General features: G+C 36.2%; 1 protein-coding gene across 8 annotated transcripts in view; it reads right to left on the bottom strand.

Annotated features, from left to right (window-relative positions):
- Nucleotides 1-14,735, bottom strand: part of DISP1 (dispatched homolog 1 (Drosophila)) — a 141,633-nt gene that overhangs the window by 120,122 nt on the left and 6,776 nt on the right. For 4 of the 8 annotated variants that reach the window (XM_012731382.1, XM_012731378.1, XM_012731380.1 and 1 more), the window contains exon 2: nucleotides 14,134-14,197. The exons of the other annotated variants lie outside the window; for them this stretch is intronic. The gene's annotated coding sequence lies outside the window, so the exon portion shown is untranslated. The remainder of the gene's footprint in view (nucleotides 1-14,133; nucleotides 14,198-14,735) is intronic. 8 annotated transcript variants of the gene reach the window in all.

Raw genomic sequence — 14,735 nt, forward strand, 5'->3', positions numbered from 1 at the left:
GCCTTAAACAACTTTTTAGAATTTTATAAAGTGGCTTCTCTCAGCATTGCGTTTAAGTTCCATTGCAACAAATTACAGCAAAAATGATTATCCCCACTTTACTCGTGGGAAAATCGATTAAGAAAAGCTACATTTCTTGATGAAAGTAACACAAACAATTTTCTGGTTCCAATGCTAGTCCACTAAGGGTCTCTGAGAAAAATTATCTGATTTCTGTCAGGTGAATTTAGAATTCAATTCATAACATGTGAAATGGAAGCCTTATAAATCATTGACTATGTCAGAGTTTCATACAGTCATGACAGTAGTGGTCATGTGAGGGAAGCAATCAGCAACTAAAGGAATACAAATGGTAAAAAGCAATCATAGCCAGGGGCCTGGGCCTTTCTTATTCTCTTTTCCTCAGGTCAACCCCTTTCCCACACTCAGCACATCTTGTCACACATATGTAACTAAGTGAATATATAACTGAACTGTTCAAAACTGATGAGATCAAAAAAGGTAGTTTACGGTAATAACAGAATACTAGAGGGTAGCTCTGTGATGTCCAATATTAAAGCCAATTAACCGAAGATCAGAGCCCATGAAGGTATCCTTGGACAAAAAAAAGAAGGCCGGCTGGCAGAGCTAGTTAATACCCATTCTTTTACCTCACTAACATGAGTTCATCTCCACGATCTCACCACTTCACTAAAAATCTAATCTCATATACTATCAAGGATATCTACCCCCCACTATGTCTATAATAGGCAAGGAAAGCTGTAATTTGTCTGTCTGGCATGCTTTCCTAACTCTCCTTCCTGATAAAGAAAACAATAGCAATGACAAAACAAACATCCATCTACCTTGTCTTTGTGGAAATCTTTCCCTACTCCATCTGGTGTTGCCAAGGGGGTAGGGGAGTTTGTCAAACATAATCCAACCCTCCCAGCTGTAGGATAGGTAACAAGATTGTTTGCTTAACTACGACTTCTTAGACAACTTTGGGGATTCAATTTTAACATACTGAGATTTAAACTTATATTTTTAATTTTAAAAACAGTTATTTTAACTTTAAATTTAACTTAAAAGTATAATCCAATATTATCCAAGAGAAATCAAAATTAGCTTAAAAAAATCCTCATTTTAAAGTCTCAACTAAAAAACTACTAATTGAAATACTGAATTTTTATTAGTGAAAATGTTTTCTATACATTTTATAATCAAAAACCTAAGTTCTTATAACAGCTATTAAGATCTTAGACATTAGAAAAATTTGTAAAAGAGAGCCTTTACTATTTGACTGATATATTATCACAGACCAACTACAAACTATCATAGAGGGTCCAGAAACTAGTACAAGGTCACTAAGTCATCAAGCAGTAAGTCAAAACTTAACTCTAGAAGTTTAGACCCTCTCAGACCTGTCCTCTTATAAACACTGCTATATTTTCTTGTTGGTACTTAGCACACAATTGTTACTCAATTGATTATCAAATGAATGATCAGTCATTTCATTGTTCCTTGGATTTAGAGTCTGCTCTGTGATGACACTTAATGTCCTGCAAATCCTATCCCCAATTTTATTTTCCCCTACTCCCTGACAGATGCCAAATATACTGCAACCAAACTGGTCCTGCAATTCACATCCTGCAATTTCCCATCTTCATTCGAGCTTCCTCTACTGAATATCCTCCTCGACACCTGTCTCTTCTACCGGAATCTTCCAGTATAGGTCATGATACTCACAAAATTTTCTTTAAGCTCTTGCTCCTGTGATATTATCTCTCTCAGTGGCAGCAACTATCGGTTGCAGGGTCTTTAATGATAAGAGCTAACAATTTATGGCTATAATTCTATACAACATCAAGCATAGTTCTACGTACATCATGGGCATTCACATATTTTTTTAAAGAATTTAATCTTTATGATCCAAAAATAAAGTTACTGCCTCTGACAAAATCTACCCATTTCCTACATGTCACTGCTCAACTGTAATTCACAGCGCCACACATGTATGCATATGTACTTTAGATGAAGTGGTAGCTCTCACCAACTGAGGCTAAAATTTCAATGTTGACACAACTCAGTTCTTAAAAGGAAATCATCAGAGAAGCATTTCACATTAGTATAATTATAAGTCAGCATATTAAAGATTCTATAGACTCTCACTATGTATCTAACAGAAAAGGAAAGGACCCAGGAACAAATTTCATAACAAACATATGTCAAAAGCTTCTGGCATCTAAATCCAATGATACACGTGACCATATCACCTGTGGTGGGTTTTTCACAAATTTAGATATCATTCTTTAGGAATTAGGATCATTCCCCATTACTCCTAAAATAGGAAGACAAAAATAAGAGCTAAATAAAACGCAAATGCTATCATCTCACAGATGATTTACTGTCATCTCTGAAAGACAGTTCATTAAAACATCACATGTGCTATTTGGTTTTATAAAATATTATGATCTATTATAACTCTGCTGATGGCAAGAACAATATGGGGAAGTCTACCTCAGAAATACTTACATTAAAATTAAGTGAATGGGAATTGGCAACATTTCCCATATTCATTTCACCTTGAAATGCTGAATCATCCATGGAGAGCCAAAATATATGTCTTCATTCCATCTTCAGCTATGTCTCCGATTCTTTCAACAACTCTACTGCGTACATTAGGGGAGTTATCTACCCTACACCTAAATGTTGGAGCCCTGAGACACCTGATGTTTCTGCAGATACATCAGCCTTACTGCTACTGTCATGTGGTGATGGCTTGACCTAAAAAGAACCTCCTATTTCAAACCTGAAACGGAATATATTCAATGGGACACATAATATGATAGAAGATTAAGAACTGTTGTTCAGGTGTCTGATAACTACTTAGGTTCTCTGTGCCTGGAACCCAAAAGTTCCCTTTTTAATGTTCCTTTTATCAGTATATAGTAATGGTACCTGATTCACAGCAACATTGTAATAATGAAGGGAGGTAATTTTTGTAAAGAATTTGGCAACTGCATGACATGTACATATAAATAATTGAAGTTATTCTGTTCAAAAAAAAATTCACTGTAAAGAAGGCAAAAGAGAAGGGGGGAAAGTTCTAATATCCAAACACAAATTTCACAATCTTCTTTTCACTGCAATGTCCCCAAAATAAGATCAACTTGCAGAAAGTCCTTTGAAACAGCTGCTTGATTTCATGGCCAAGTTATGTGATTTGTAAGACTTGAGATATTCAAGTTGGTGATAAATACCAAATCACATGACTCACTTGAGGGAAAAGCACAGAAAAATCTGTCTGGAGTTTATATTGGCTGTGCAAATGAATGTACTTAGTCATTACTCAACATCACCACTTACAAAGCAAGCAATTGTTTCCCTTCAAATGCTCATCCTTTCTATTAGCACTAACTGAAAACCACAGCCAAAAATATTAAATTAACCCAGCCTGCTACAGAAATAATAACTTAACAAAACATTAATCTTAGTCTATTAAAAAAATATGGGTTAAGCATCTTTTCCGTTAAAATACTCTTTTAAACAGTGTTTGAATAAAGAAAACTACTTACTTCTTATGTAGCAAATCATGTTATAGGGTTGTATGAAAGAAAAAAGGATATAATATACACTGCTCTAAAGTTATTTTCTACTTCTAGATGCCCCCTACGGTTTATCACTCACTAAGGAAAGTAAAAATTAATACAGACAACATTTTAATATTCATTAAAAAAATTAAGACTATTTTTGAGCCAAAATTTAAAGAGAACTGGTGAAGTTCAGTTAATAGTCTCTTTGAAGATTACTGGGGTCCTTGAAGAAGATTAAGTCCTCATAATAAACTTTGCAAAATTCCAATACAAGTAAGTTTTGACATGTTCACAGTAATTTCAGTCTCAATGCTATAAATCTTCCAGTGGGCGCTCATCTGAGCTTTATATGTAGCATTCCATGCTCAGAGCAAATAATCCTTGTCTCCTGTCTATCTCAGAAGATATTCAGCAGAAAACAATATTTAATGTCCCATTAATACACTGATTTTCAGACTTATTTCTCTTACTCAGGAAGGCAGTCAATAAAAGCCTCCAGTAGAAGGGGTTTTCAAAATTATTTTGGAAGTAATTTGATGCTTCTTGAAGGAGAGGGAAAATACTTTTACTACTAAGTTCTCAGCGGGGCTTCTAGAGCAAAGACAGATTAACAAAATAAGAATATACAAATTTACTTAATGTAAGTTTTTGTGACACAAGCATTCAAGAGGAAATGAAGACCAAAAAAGTGTCTAAAACTGGGTGGAGAGTCATGGAAAAATATGATAGGACAAAAAGGATGTGAGCTCAGAGTGGTGAACTGGAAGAGACTTGGCAAGGAATGTCTGTTCTTATTCTTCTTGGTAACCCTCCACCTTTGGAGAGAAGGATGCTCCCTTCCTCCAGGCATATGGAGGGCACCTCTCACATGAAAACCTGCTTCAAGAGAAGTTAGGAAAGTCCCTCTGAACCTGCCATTTCTCACATTCCTTCTGCTGAAAATAGGCATTGTGCCAAGGTGCCATGTTTTAATAATGTAGCATGTCCTGAACCCTGTCATTCCCCTATACTTCCCTGAGAAGCTTCGTAATCTAGAAACTTAATTGGCAGAATGTCCCAGAGCTCACAATACCAGCTGTTAGTCCTGGAAATAATTCAGTCCACATAAACAGTTATGTCTCACTTCAGGTGGCAGTGGAATAACTCAGAAGCCCTCCTAATATATCTCTCTGTGATATGAGCAATCAGGCATTTAATAAGGAGTATTTCTATGGAAACAAAAAGAAAAGCAAAGTGGGTAGAATGAGCTATAAACTCAGTTGCTATGTCCAGAGAGTATTCAGTCACAACTTCTAAAAGTTGGGCTGATGCATCATTAGATGGTGGAGTAAGGTCAGTGGCAATCTAATGGTGTTTCCTGGTTTGCTATTTGTATGTCTCTGGAAAAGCAATCAGATGTTCCAACGGTATTTCTGAGTGGCTACAGAGCAACAGGTACAAAGTTTCTCTTTCTCATAATTTCTTGCGGTTGATTTCTCTGAAGTTTAAATCAAGTCATCCAGTTTCAACTTAAAAGTTGTAGATTCAAGGAATTTTAGTATCATTGATTTCAAGTCAAAAAGATGGAAAAAGATGGTAAATTTCAAGAGTTGTAACCAGGTACTGGAAGAAACTAGAATTCAGAATCCAGTCCCATTTATAAGCAGGTAACAAAACCATCAAGACAATAAGCAGGGCTAAAATTTAATGCCCACAAAGTGTGCTATAATAATGTTTTCTGCTGAAACATTGTTTTCCTCTGTAGTCACATCCATTTCTACCATACGTAATAAAAGACTACTCTGCTTGCAAATGCCTAGGTTCACTGAATTTGGCATGGTTATTTACATAACATGCAGCAAGAACAATGATTGGCCATATAGATATTAAAGTCTGCTTTGTGAACATTTTCAAAATTTGACTTTTAAAAAGTCAACTCAGACCTTGTCACCAGATTTTGCCTTCAGTATCAATAGATTTCCCTGAATTGCTCTTTTCCTGGGGTTCCTGATATATTTTAAGGTTCCTGGTCCTGCCAGAAAGTGACCTTCCTTACTCACCTATCAAGCTGGGAACTCTTTAAGTCAGTTCCCAGTTTTGTTTTGTTTTCCCCCAAGAGTGTTTTATAAGCATTGGCTTCATAAGTCACCTTTATTATCTCAAAGCTACCCAGTTACATCTAATTTTCTATATCCTTCTCAAATATGACCTTCCAATTAAAGTCTAAATAATATAACCAATATTTTCAATTATATTCCATTACAAAGAAAATAGGTGCTGATGGACTTATGCAAAATAGATCTTAGACTTATGCAAATTACTATACTGTCATTAAAATAAAAATATTCACTAAGTTTCTCACTTCTGGAAGGCTCCAGGAGTGAGAAAAGTGTTCCATCTTTATTCACACAGCTATACTGCATCAAATTGCTTTCAGTTATAGAGAACCTAACATTAACTAAAGGTTTCCTTAAATCTGGGAAACACTAGTTCATTCAGTCTCATGTAATTAATTCTTTTTCTGCTTGATCTTGGGTTAGCAGTTTATTGACTCCATCAACTTCTTCATTAGTTCTGGGGAAGTCTCTTAGTCCCGGGGCAAGGTCTCAGTTATTCAAGTGATGCCATCAAGTAGTATTCTTGCCTGTAGCTGGTTGTAAATACTTTCAGAGAAGGATCAGGAGTAAAAAAACTGTCTATGAATGACAAAAGACTTTAAAACTACTCTGGCTAAAGACCTAACACAACTTAGACTCATGTGATTGACAAAGAATGTGGTTATTTCAGTGACAATATTTTAACAAAATAACTGGAATGATGACAAAAATGATGCTGAACATACCATGAAACCAAGAGTACTGACCAATTTCTGTGGACTTCATACAATTTCTAAAAACCTTACATTACCAACATATTACCAAACACATAACTAACGAAGGCTTATCTTCACTTCCTATTTGACAATGCTCCCCACACAATTTAAAATAAATCAAATAACCCCTACCTAATTAGTTTAACATCTCTCTTTTATAAGGTGACATTTTTCCAGTGATCCTCTAGAAAGTAAATTTGAAGTGAAAAAGACTTATTCAGAATTTGATTTGGAGACATTTGTCAAAAATGTCAAAAGGCCTGAAGATTGGCTTAAAAAAGATCACAGATCATTATAATACTTAGCTATCTATTTACTCAGAGTGACAAAAGATTTTAAAGGCAAGTGCACAGCTGTGAATAAACCCTTAACTCTTTCAACACTGAAATGATCTGTTTTTAAGTAATTAAAGACTTGATAAAGACAACAGAAGCACAGAAACTCTTTAAGATGTGACCTAAAAATCCTGGTCCCTCCCTCAGACAAATTACATAAAAGAAAAAGAGGTCCTTTTACAATTTCTTAATCAGAACTAACCAAAAATTCAACAAAATTTTATCATGTCAAATGTGCAACAACACACTTTTAAAGCCCATCTTTTTTTTAACTTATAAATAAATCTAGTACATTTTAGAAGCTTGACTACACATAAAATCCATGTTAGACAAAACCTTAAAATTCATAATTTATAAGAAGTATAAATTTCCAGTGAAAACTAGGAATTAGTCAATTATGAACTGTGGCATTCTAACATTGTATAGTATGTTACTTAGGAATATACCATTTCAAATTTTCTGAAGGGATGCATTTCCCCTTATTACAATTTTTCAATGTGGCAAAGAACAATTTTTCAATGTGGCAAAATCTCTGTTGGTCTGTAACATTTAAGAATCCAAAAGTAGATAGAACTTATGTTTAGCAATTAATGCTTCAGTATCTTATCTTGACTTGAATGATCTATTCAATGAATATCCATCATTTAACTGAGAGTAGCTTTAAAGTTTTGCAGTAACAAAATGCTTTTAGAAACTATTCTTAGTAGACAATTATAAAGCTTTGGTATTGTTGAACTGTTCACTTGTTCTTATAATTATGCTTCAATTACTTACAAGTTATTCATAAGACATTAAACAAAGCTAGTCATCATCATAGGTAATTTTTCTTGGTGAAGCCAAACAAGTATGAAAAATGCTACAAAGAACCTAAATCCCTTGTCTTCTTTTTTCCTATGCTTAACATACATCAAGTGATTCATTTAAATTGTACATTTTTGTTCTTAGGTTAGATTTATAGTTTCAATAACCTTAAATATCTAGTAGAGATAAGATTGTTTGACAAGTAAGCCTAGGTGGAAAAAAAAAATTGTATGCCTGAATTAAGTTTAACGGCAAACTCTGAACATACTTGTTTCTTTTTTAAGATTTATTTATTTATGAATACAAAACTGGGGTACAGGCCACAGATACAGGGGTGGTGACAGTGTAACAGGGTGGTCCCTAGGAAAAAGGGAAGTTCCAGGTTCCCTGCCCCACCCGGAAGGAGGGTGCAGCTGAGCAGAGAAGAAGGAGAGAATGAAGCAGGATGGACCAGAAGGAGACCTGAGGAAGCCACAAGGAGCAGCAGGCATGTGATGAAGAAACCGGGCTTGTTTCCTGACCCTGGACTTGCTAAGGCAGACGTGGGTGAGAGACCTGCAGGGAGGTGACTATGGCAGTGTTTATACTGATTTTGATTTTGCTCTTTTGCTCTCAGACTTGTCTGGCTATTTCTGACCCTTTTCCATGGGTCCCGGCCAGAAGGTGCTTTAGTCTAGTGGCAGCTTTCAGGCCTTGCTTTGGGCCAACCCCTTTTGGGTTGACTTTTGCCCACAAGGGGATGGGTAACTTCAGGTGTTTGATTTAGAAGTTATATCCTTTGTATTCCAGATTGTATATTCACTGTATTAAAGTGTCTTTTCATTAAAGCTTTATGTGTTTTGTCTTGTTGCGGCGGATGGCAGAACCCACTTAGAGCAGGCAGGTTTTGGGGCTTCAGGGGTGTCCCTCTCCCCCTGTCCTGGAACAGATTTGGTGTCCTATAACAACAGGATTCACCAGAGACAGAGTGGGGAGCAGAATAGGCACATCCATGAAGTACACTGCTGAGGAAAGTAGCTGGCAAGGCAGAAGAGATCTGCTGTGCCTTGTGGCTCACCTCTGGAGTAGGGAATCGAACTTGCACTGAAGTGGCTGTGGCTAGCTTGCAGTGCTGCATCCTAACCCACTGCACCACAAGGGAGGGCCCAACAGACTTGTTTTTATTTTTACCAACAAACTTAGAAACAGATTTGTTTACCAATGATCATTTCAGATCACATTAACTTTTTAAAAGTATAGCCTAGGTAAAAAAAAAAAAAGTATAGCCTAGTTTCTTAGGCATCTTAATTTATATAAGTGGTCATTTATCTCTTAGCCAATTTGACTAGAACTCCTTTAAGGAATTTATAAATTAATTTGGTAATATCCAGAAATAGAAAAATATCACATATACATAACACACCTTCATAGACATATAGATACATGAAAGTACAGACAGAGGCAAACAGATTTTATAGCTTTCATTCTATAATCTCAGCCATGTTCTAGAAAAATACAGTAAGACAAGCTTGCTGTTTTTACCCACTTTATATTTTTTATCTGAACTGTGCTTATGGGAAATAGTACAAGTTGAGGTTACCTACTCAATATGCAAGTTCTAATTATTTATCAAAATTTGTGGAGAAAACAAAGCTTTAAGTTTTTTTGTCTTGATATGTAATCGTATGGAGTCTGTAAACTACATTTTAGGCAAGTGACTATGAAGACATTTAACAGCTGTCTGGATGTCTCCCGAGTGCATGTGAGTGATTAAAATCTTCCATCTTTCTAATTAGCCTTTTTCCCTTTTCAGCCCGAGAGCAGAAAGACTAAAGTTCAAGTGACTGAGAGGCTGGAATGGAAAAAGGTCTGGCTGAGATAGGCAGAGGTCTGTGTGGAAGGGGAAGAGGCTTGAAATGGGGTATGTGAAAGAATTCAAGGGCACTGAATGGAATCTTGAAAGTGGCAAAAGGAGGAAGGAAGAGAAGCAGCAACAGGAAGAAAGAGGTCTTAGAAGAGCCAATTTGAGGAGGTCTTAAGTTTCACAAAGAAGCCAGTGAAGTTCAAAATTATCCTCAGCAAAATAGGCCAACAAGAAGAAAAGTAAACAGAGTTGGCAGAACATGTAGTCAGCAGGGGTTCGAGAAGGGAATTTCAGTTGGTTTAGCCATTTCCATAGGAGGACTAAGTAGAGAAAATAGAGAGGACCTAAAACAAAAAGAAAAAAAAGCTCATATCAAGCTCTGAGCATTCAGCTTCCAATCAGTCCAACTTTTAACCACTGGGTTCTTTTATAAAAAAAACTCCTTTCAAATATCTTACTGGTTTCAAATGGAACACACAGTAAATATCCCAGCAGAGCCAAACTCCTTTTTCTATTTCATACAAGTGGTCCTCAAAACCAATAACCTTCCAGCTCCAGCAGGTAGGAAGACAAGACAAACTCTCAGCAAGAATAAGACACACTGGAGAACCATCACTGTCCCTGGAAGGAGAAACAATTTCACTAGTCACAATTGAAAGTATTAATTTGTATAATTGTTTTTCTCCTACTAACCTGAATTTAGAAAAGAAGGGATAAAGAGAACTTTTTACTTTCTTCTCCTGACTGGGCAATACAGATCTGGGCCTCTCTCCAGGAAAACTGACTTTGGTAAGAATTCTTATTTTTCACCAACTCATCAGTTTTCCCAAAACCCCTTCTACAGGCTCCAGAGTGAGTTGGATATCACCAGACACCCCACCTGTTCACCATAAACTGTAGGTGAGGAAAATATTTTTTTCCTTCTACCCTTCGAAGTTCTTGATTGGGTGTCTGGAACAAAAAACAGGTAGACAAAAGAAAAGCATGTACATTTGTGTAAGTTTTAAGACTTTGTATGGAAATGAAGACCTAAAAAAAAAAGATTAAACCCAAGTGTTTTTAGAGTAGGTTTGAAGAATAGAGATTCAAGGAAAAATACGACAAAACGAAGTATAAGCTAAGAATAGTAAACTGGGAAAAACTTAGCAAGGTCTATCAGATTCCTCTTGGCATCCCTCTGTCTTTGGAGATAAATAAGGGGTACAGACAGAGCACCTTGTGCATGACCTACTTTAGGGGAACATAGGAGAAAGAGGAGCCTTCTTATACTGTTAGTGGGAGTAGAAACTGGTGCAGCCATTGTGGAAAGCAATCTGGACTTACCTTAAAAAGATAGGGTGCAGCACTGCAAGCTAGCTAGAGCCGCCTCAGCACAAATTCAATCCCCAGCCCTAGAGGTGGTCCATATGGCACAGTAGTCCTCTCCTGTCTTGCCAGCTGCTCCCCTCAGCAGCATACTTCCTCAAACTGCCTATTCTGCTCCCCACTCTGTCTCTGGTGGGTGAACCCTGTCACCGCCCCAGCACCTGTGGCCTGTATCCTAGGTCTTATGCGTAAATAAATAAATCTTAAAAAAAAAAAAATGATAGGCCCTCCCTGGTAGCGCAGCAAGTTAAAGCACAGCACTAAGAAGCTAAGAACTTCAGCATGAGTTCAATCCCCAACCAGCCCAGAGGTGACCACATGGCACAGCAGACCTCTCCTGACCCGCCTGCTGCTCCCCTCAGCGGCATATTTCGTTGATCTGCCTGTTCTGCTCCCCACTCTGTCTGGTGAATCCTCTCATCAGCCCTGCACCTCTGGCCTGCACCCCAGTTCTGTATGATTAAATAAATAAATCTTTAAAAAAAAAAAAAGATAAAAGTGGAAATACCATGTGTCCTGCAATCCCACTCTTGGGCATTTATCTAAATTGGTACATGAAACAATCACCTCAAAAAATTGTGTGCTCTACAATGTTTCCTGCACCATTATTTACAATAGTTAGGTCACAGAAACAACATAAGTGCCCACTAACAGAGGAGTAGATCCACACCATTAGCATATCATTCTACCATGGGAAAGACAAAATGTCATTTACAGTGAAATGAAAAGAGTTCAAAGGAATTATGTGTAGTAAAACAAGTTTTACATAGTGAACAATTTGACAAAGTAAAATGCTTATAAAATCTAATGGATACTAATAAATGAAGTAAGGTTTCTGAGGTGAAGAGGAAGAGGAGAGAAAAAGGATCAAAGGGATATAAAGGATAGTGGTAAGGAAAAAACTAGCACCTATACAACATAAAATAAAGTACAATCTATGGGAAAGTCATTGCACGCTATTACTGTGATCATAAACCAAATACTTACCAAAAAAACCTTCAAGAGGAGAGCTGACATGTGACCCTATGCATTAGAAATCCTGTCAGGGAGATAATGGGTCTCCAAGATGGGATAGACCGACTGTTAGGGACACGCAGGATTCTAGGGAAGGAGGAGGAGAGATGGCGCCCAGGGAAAAGTCAGGGGTCCCCGCCAGGGGCTTTGTCATCACAGGGAAGGGCAAAGACTCGAGTCAGAGAGAAACAGAAAAGCTGAGAGTAACAGAGATGACAGAAAGTCAGAGAATGGAGTTAGAAGTGAGAGAAAACCAATACTATGCACACAATCTCAAAAAAAGTGAGAAAAGATGCCAATATATTTACACATACAAACATCAGGATTCCAACAGAATTCATTAATTTCTCCTTCCAAAAAACTTTCTACAACCTCGGAATGTCTCTTCTTTAGGGAAGAATAGTGAGCAAAAAAAAAAAGAAAAGTAAAAAGACAAAACACCACACTACTCTTTATATATTAAAAATGAAGATGGTAATGTTCAATTTTAATAATGCATGTGTTAGAATTAGTCTATTTTTATAATGAGTGTGCTAAGAACCTCAGAAAACTTGAAATATGATACATATTAATCAATAAGGAACAAGTTAATAAATTATAAAATACCAATCCGTGAAATGTATGCAACCACTAGAATTAGGTAGCATAATGACAAAAAGAGAGAGAGAGAAAGAGAAAAAGGAAAAGAAGATAAAGACTCACAACTAGAGGTCAAATAAAAATAGAAGGAAAAATGATCTTAAGCTCGGGAAGAAAGTAAATATACTACTTAACAGTTAGCATTAGAAGTTGAATTCACATGCATACACAAGATGCCCAGCACAGTGCTGGGCACTATGATGCACCTTTTGCCTTCGCCATCTTTTCACCACACTGAAGCATGTTTTCGAGTAGGCAGGTCTGCTTCAGGTTGTCCAGTCACCCTATTTCAATATTCAGTATCATAGCCACTATAAAGAATTAAGTAGTACTCCCTCCTTGGCTTTCTGGGTATTACCTCCTTACCCAAGATTTAAAAAAACTTCTAAATAACTTTATACGTATACTTCAAACTCATTACTTATTCCAAAACTATGATTAAATATGCTAGGTTTGCAGAAGATTAAAATCAATCCAAGGCAAATGCTGCTTGCATAAAAAAATGCAAAGGTTAACATTTCATATAAAATAAACCAAATTACTTTATTAAATAGCTAGCTACCCACCTCCTAATCCCCTCTTTCTGTAAGAAAAATGAATCACTATTAATTATGTCACTTCAAAGACATGTAATTCACTTCAGTTAATTAAAATTCAGTTTGTCAAAATTCAAAATGAGCATGTAATCCCAAATGACAATAAAATAGCAACCTGTTATAAGATTATTTCATGGATTTAGAAATTGAGCTCCAAAAAATTAGTGTTCAGCAAAAGCTTAGTAAGTCAAGTATATCCCAATAACACTGGTATAAAATGACTTGAAAGACAAAACAAAGTGAAAAACTTAATTCAACAACCCTTTTTTAAATTCTACGGTTAAATTTAAATTCTGAATGAAATTTTTTCTGCACCAGGTACTGTACCCATTTGCATATGTAGTGAATAAACATTAATTTCAATGCATCTAAAATCAACATCAAATGCCCTCAAAATTATAAGATAATCCAAACTAAAATATGCATACTTTAACTGTTCATCTTTCCCAGTACATTTTACAGTACAAAATATTGACTTCCCCAAATTTAAAGCATATGTACAAAATAGTGAAGACACAGTCTTCTTACCTGAAGATCAAAATGCTAAAAGCTAAAAATGTTTCATAAGAAACCATCTGGCAGGCAATCACTAAAACTAAAGATGGAATTTTATTAGAAATGGAAAATCCTGCCTGTGTACACAGATTCTTCTAGTAGGGAATGACATGGGAGAACTGTATGGGTAGAAATCTTAGCGGTATGTTATATATAAAACAGAAGGCATCCAACTGTGTACAGCAGAGTAGTTAAGTGCTATGGCACTCAACTGGTCAGACTGGCCAGATTCAAACTGGTCAGACTGGCCAGATTCAAACTCCAGCTCCAATTCCTGTGTAACATGGGCAACCTATTCAGCCTCCAAATGTACCTCTCAGTTTCTGTATCTGTGAAACTGGCACAATAATGGTCCTTAATAGGATCACAGTGAGGATTAAATTAGATAAACAGATGTGAAACACTTAACACAATGATTGGCACATTTAAATACTTAACAATTTTTAATTATTGATATAATTATTATGTGCTTTCTAAGATTGTTTTATAATACCACACGAGCAGAAGTATCAAAAATTACCTTATGCATTGTTAAATAAAGAAATTATGCTTTACTTACTCACTCCCAGCTAATAGTAGATAATTCTAATGCCCATCATGCAGCATTCAGCAAAAATAATAACCTGGAAGCCAATACCAAAGATTCACAAATTAAACCATCAAAAAGTATTAAACCATAAAGGTCACTACCAATCTGCTCACTTGAGTATAGATCTAATTAGGTGATAATTAGGTTACAGTATCAAGAGATTAATAAAAGTTTTTTTTATAATATATTGCTGCTGGAGTGATAATCTTGAGGGGCAATCAAAATAAATCATGATAAAGTCAAAAAGAAAGAAGAATTATTGATTATTCCATAAGTGCAGCAATTCAATCTGCCCCTCACAGCTTTAGCAGCTGGGGGGCGGGCTGTGTGTTAGAGACAGAGGCTATTCAAAACATCTTTGTTCTCAGGATTCCAATGAATAAAATGATCTACTGTAGACTTCTAAACGGTTTGCAGCTGACCTTCACAGTCTATAAAATTTAAGCAGTCTCAGGAACAGTAACACCTATCTCTAAAACCCACAAGCTAAAGATGAAAAGGATAGAGTCCAGAATGCTTGAATTCTTATGAAATCTTATATAGCAACACTACCCATCACCCACCCAGTCCCT

Source organism: Condylura cristata, unplaced genomic scaffold (genome assembly GCF_000260355.1).
Source record: "Condylura cristata isolate star-nosed mole 26May11 unplaced genomic scaffold, ConCri1.0 scaffold00030, whole genome shotgun sequence".
Lineage (NCBI taxonomy): Eukaryota > Metazoa > Chordata > Mammalia > Eulipotyphla > Talpidae > Condylura > Condylura cristata.